The sequence below is a fragment of the Dioscorea cayenensis genome, chromosome 14 (genome assembly GCF_009730915.1).
Source record: "Dioscorea cayenensis subsp. rotundata cultivar TDr96_F1 chromosome 14, TDr96_F1_v2_PseudoChromosome.rev07_lg8_w22 25.fasta, whole genome shotgun sequence".
NCBI lineage: Eukaryota > Viridiplantae > Streptophyta > Magnoliopsida > Dioscoreales > Dioscoreaceae > Dioscorea > Dioscorea cayenensis.
The window spans coordinates 14,432,659-14,438,658 of NC_052484.1; positions in this window are offsets into that span (position 1 = coordinate 14,432,659).

Consider the following 6,000-nt stretch of genomic DNA (forward strand, 5'->3'; position numbering starts at 1 on the left):
TCAAGGAAATAGAAATATTGAGGAATTGAATGGTCTCCTGTGTGCAGGTGTGGCGCTTCAAAGACGTGGAAGTAATAGCTTCTATGTTGGGGCTGGCAATACCGTGCAGACGAACAATGTCACCGTTGAATTCAAAGTCCATCCAAAGTTGCCAGTATTTGAACACCACTTGACCTAAGCCTGATAACCAATGTACACCAAGTACCACATCATCTCCAAACACCGAAAGTATAAAAAGATCCACTAGTAAGATGACCTCACCAAACTACAATGGTACTTGTTGACATTCACCCCCACATCTTAATATCTCTCCGTTATCCACAGACTAAGCCACAAGCTTGAATGTTTGAGAATTAGATTGACAAAAGAGAATGCATTTTTGTATAGAAGAAATTGTTAGAATTTAGGGGTATTTATATATTTTTTTTAATTTTTTATTCCCAAAATGCCCTTATAAACTAGCAATTTATAGTTGTTGAGAAAGTTAAAAATGTCATTTTACCCTAAAAGACTAAAATACCCTTAAATTACCCATTTTACGGTTGTTGGGAATATTAAAATTAACCTATTAAACCATTGTGAGTTGTGCTTAGTACAACCCATGGTTCTCAATGGTAAAAGCGCGGGCCAACTTACCCATGTGCCTTGGCCGACATAGCCCACTAGTTTTTGAAAGTCAACCTAGCATAGTCCAGGGTTCTAGGTCATTCCCAACCCAAGCATGGCCTATTTGACACCATTAGTGGCAACTAATAGCATTGAGAAGGTTAGCATTGTGAGCAATGAACGTCTTATCTAAAGTACTAATTATGAAGTTCAATTGTACTAAATATATTGAAAAGTTAATATAAAGATAATAAAATAAGAATATTTAGTTTAAATAGACTATATATTTTTATTAAAGCCATCTTTACAAATCCCTGAGAAGTGTAAATCAATGGCCTTACAAGTAGAGTGGATGGAGATATAATGACGAGTAATACACCAGTACTAGGACATGTAAATGTATAGTGTACTTTCTTAGCAATGTGCCAAGACCCATGCCTAAAGGACTATATATGACTAACAAGTTGCCAAGTGCTTCTTTCATGTCACGTAGTCAAAGTAAGCTATCCATTAGTTAGTACCTCCCATATCTCTTGTTTAATAACAACATTCACAAACTATTACATAAACCTATCAAGAAAATGTATCTTAATACATTTTAAACAAACAAGTGGTACATACCTCATTCGGATATCTCTGCCCTCAGAATATCCTCCATATATAATAGAGGTACTTAGTTTATCAACTCTTTGTATGGCATCCATATAACTTACATAAGGAAAAGAAATTTTAATTATGAGTTACAACAATTTAATAGTTTACAATAGATAAATGAACTTATCACATCATGGAGTGGTATATCTAAAACATATCGATAGGTTCTAATGTTCGTAGTTCTTAGTTTTTCATATAAATTAAGAAAATCAGTCGATCTAATAACAATAATCAAGGGTAGGTGATGAAATAATGAATAAATACATAAATGAACAAATTGCTTACCTATACCCCATAGGGTTTGTTAGAGGCCAGAATAACTTCACTAATAAACTTTGGCGCTAAACTTTGAAAATTGCTTCAAACATAAATTCATATCCGAATATCCAATATTCGATTCGATTTAAATTAGTTTTCTAGTTTCAGGTATTGGGTTTAAATCGGATCGGATACGAATCAAGCTTTTGCCTATCCAAAAAAAAAAAAGGGATCGGGGTACTCAATTTTGCTCACCCCTAGATTCAAGAGCTCTAATTGGTAAGCCATGGGTAATCTAAATGACTAAATTGAAACCTTTTGATAACTTCATGCTATGGTATCCACACTGTTTACCCATTACTCTCATTAGTTTAGGCCTAATAGATGATACAAAATCATTTCTACTGTAAGGAGTTATTTAATCATAATATTAAAGTTTTCATTGTATGTCTATCTACAATATTATCTCAAAACCCCCTAAATTGTAAAAAACCCCATGCGAAGCCAAGTAATTTTTCTAGTTATTCTTTATTTTCAATGTTCTTCAAAATTAATTAACTAATACAACAATGATATGATAACATGTTTTTCACTTAGGGGTTGTTTGGTTTGCCGTAAGTCAAATTACATGTAAGTGAAAATGTTGTATTTCAACTTACATCATTATTGTTTGGTTTGATGTAAGTGTAAATGCTGTATTTATTTTTTATGTATTTGGTTTGATGTGAGTGTGAAAGTATGGTCACCATATTGGTGAGATTACCTCCATTAGTTTTTATTATTAATTATTTAATACTTATCATACAAATTAATTTAAATACAAATAATTAATTAATTTAATACAATATTTATTTAATGTAAAACTATTTATTTTTTTAAATTAGCATTAAATTTAATAAACAAATAATATTTTTTTAACATAAAATTATATTGCAAAATATTTAAATCCAAATGTAAGATCATTAAAATCCATCCGAATATAGCATCAATATTTATTAACCACATTGTTTTTGTACACGATAACACCTAACACACATCCAAATCATGCGAACATTAAAAATCCATCAAAAATCACTATTTAAAATTACATCATCTAAAATCCATCAACGTAAAAAAAAAAAAAATACAACATACCAAACAATGAAATAAAATACCCTTATCATTATAGTTTCTATCTTATCATTATATTTTTAAATATGCCAGCAAACCCTTATCATATCCATCAATGATCCAAAGTGAATGGTTTTCTTTAGACGGTCTGGATCACTTATCCTGAGAGAGAGCACAGAAGCATGGCGGTTGTCTTTTTGGTTCGCCTCCTATCTTCGTTCACCTCTTGTCTTCAAAACAAGATCCACGAGAAAAAGTAGAAAACTTTATTGCTTAAAGCTCCATTGATTTGCTTATCCATCAAATCTAAGATCAAGAAATAAAAGAAATCTACAAACAAACATAATCTGAAGCCACATTACATCTGAATTTCATCAAACACTTGCAAGGCATCACGTTATAACAAGGGCACATACCAATCTAAACACAATAACCAATAATAATAATAATATAAAAAAATTAAAATTTGAAAGCATTCATTCAATTGAGAAGATCCAAAAAAAAAAAAACTCCAGCTTTGAATTGAAAATGTTCACAAACTTCAGTGCTAAGCTCAAGATCCAACAAACAACACACAAGATAACAGATCATGTTTAGATACTCAACTAGCAAAACAAGAAAACGAAGTAATCTAACTGATGATGAGTTTAGATAAACACCACGGTGAGGAGAATTAAGCATGGCGGTTGCCGCCGCAGTGTTTTCCCTCCTCTTACCGTCCCTTGTATGTGGTGTTCCCCCTTCACCTCGCTATCTCCTCTCAGGTCCCTTCGCATCGTTCCTCGCTCCACTCTAGAGAACTATGCTAGCGCCACAAAGATCCCGGAAGAGGATGGAGCAAGGGGAATGGTCCTCTAGCTAAAGAGGAGCAAGATCAAAGCTCGAGCGTGACGGAGTTAAAGAAGCTGATGGCTGCGAGGAGAGAGAGAGGGGAGCAAGGACTCCGAGGGGTGCGGCACGGCGGCGGAGGCCGGGGAGATCGAAAGAAGGCAATAATGAAGAACGAAAGAGGAGTGAAACTTGAAGCTGTGAATTGTTTTACAGTATTTCAACTCACAACCATTTTTGCTGTGACTTGAATCATTGGAAAATGGGGCTGAGAAGTAACTAGAATTACATGTGAAATGTACTTTCACCTCAAACCAAACACCAAAAAGTATCTTTTACATGTAAAACTAGTTACTTCACTTCTACTTACACCCACTTACTCTCAACCAAACAGCCCCTTAGCTACATAATAATAATCTAACAGTTTTATTCTACTCCCAAGTTAACGATCGAGAGTTTGAGTCCCATCAGTAGTTTGTCCATAATTCTTAACTAAATTTTTTTTTTCAATAAATTTTAAATCGATTTCATATTAGGAATATATAAGTAAATGGTAATAATTATTACATGTAAGTATTACATTAATTTTAGAAGAATATAATAGAATTAGATGCCTTTGTAGGGTTATTCAAAGAAAATGAACTTATTTAAAAATATTTCATTATACATGTGTGTGTGTTCGTGCGCTTATTAACATTTTTTATTTTTTAAGTTCTTGTACTAATATTATTTTATTTTATTTCCCTAAATAAATTAACTTAATTTTCCTCCTTGCTTCATATTTTGATGGTCAATACAATTTTATTTTATAATTAAAAATTATTGATAGAATTATTGGGGAATTGATTTTGGTTTCCTAGTGAAAAATTAAATATAAACAAACTTACACTACCCATCAAATAAAGCAAATTAATAAAATAAATTCATGATCTATTATATATTTAATGAAATCATTGATATGCATATAAATGATTCATGGTAATATTAATATTCATGGCAAATGATGCAAATGATACAAATAGATTTTATTGCCTTCATTGAAATTAAATGACATTCTTGAATCTGAGGATTAAAATGACAGAAAACACAAATAAAGTCAACATGTAAGAATTACTAAGGAACACAATGATAAAATCATTTATTAGAAATCAATTTTTTCTTGCTTCACTTTTTTATCTTGTTGCCTGTCGTCTAAGTAATTAGAGAGCCATCTACAATAATTAAACCGTCATATGCAATAATGAATGAATTAGATCATTTTGCATGGGTTGTATTTAGTGTATTGACCCCATTGTTAACTATAGAGTCCTACACATCAATCAAAGTTTATTGAGTCATAAATATAATAAAAAATTATTATAAAAATATAGATGGCAATATCAAAATTACCTTTAGCTCAACATATTCAAGTTGAAAAAGCTCATCGGATCCTAAAAACATTCTTTTTAAAATAAAATCAATCATGGATATATTAAACATGGAAAATAAAACAAAAACTAATTTACGTAACACAAACCTTATTTTCGATATTAAAACTTGAAATATAGTTTTGATATTAACTAATTATTGTTAGTCATATTATCTAATTATTGTTAGTCAGCTTCATAACCATTTAGACTTCCTTATGATGATTGATATTCTGAGTTTTGATTCGAACTTTAAATAGGTTTTTTTTTTCCGTCTTTCCACCAAAGTGTCAATCCCACTAGGATAAGGTCCATCCATAAAAATATGAAGGTATTAAGAAAAATTATTATATAATATAATTTTTATATTTGTTAGGTTTAGTGTTGTATAATTCATGTAAAATTATAATATTGCTTTTGTCAAATCATGACTCAAATCATTAGCAGTTTTACCAAGTAGATGCAAGAACTCACAATGTCATAACGAAAAAGAAGCACTATCAGTCCCATCAATAACCCTTACTTGGACCTTGAACCTAATCAATCTAAGCCACCACACAATTAACAAAGATAACAAATGAAATAGTAATTAAAAATACATAACAGAAATAGTACAATAGGTATTCTACCTAGCAATTCCCATGCCATTAAACTTGTCACACTTTTTACAATAAAATCTCTTGCGAAGAGGACTGATTTCCTTTGAACATCTTTTACAGGATAAGAACCACCAATGTTGATCTGTTTCAATTGCAATAATAGTGGCAAAAACCCAATAGCTGCCAACCTAAAATTATAAAATTATAAAAATTTATGATCAAATTAATAGTGCAAAAATAATAAAAAATTATACTTGGTTTTATTTAACAAAAAAAAAACCACATAACACGACTATCAAAAGTATATATCCATGATTTATTTATATTTATTTTTTTTATCTCTATATATTCTACTTGGTTCTACTGATTGTTCAATAATTTTTATATTATTTTCTTCACTTGCTAGATTCTTATAAATGTAGGTAAATGAAGAAAAGACTTAACTTATCCTTTGTGAGGTACAATCTCGCTCACTCATCAATCTTCACAAAAATTAATAAATCAATTAGTAAAACAAAAACATAATATTAGTATTAGTA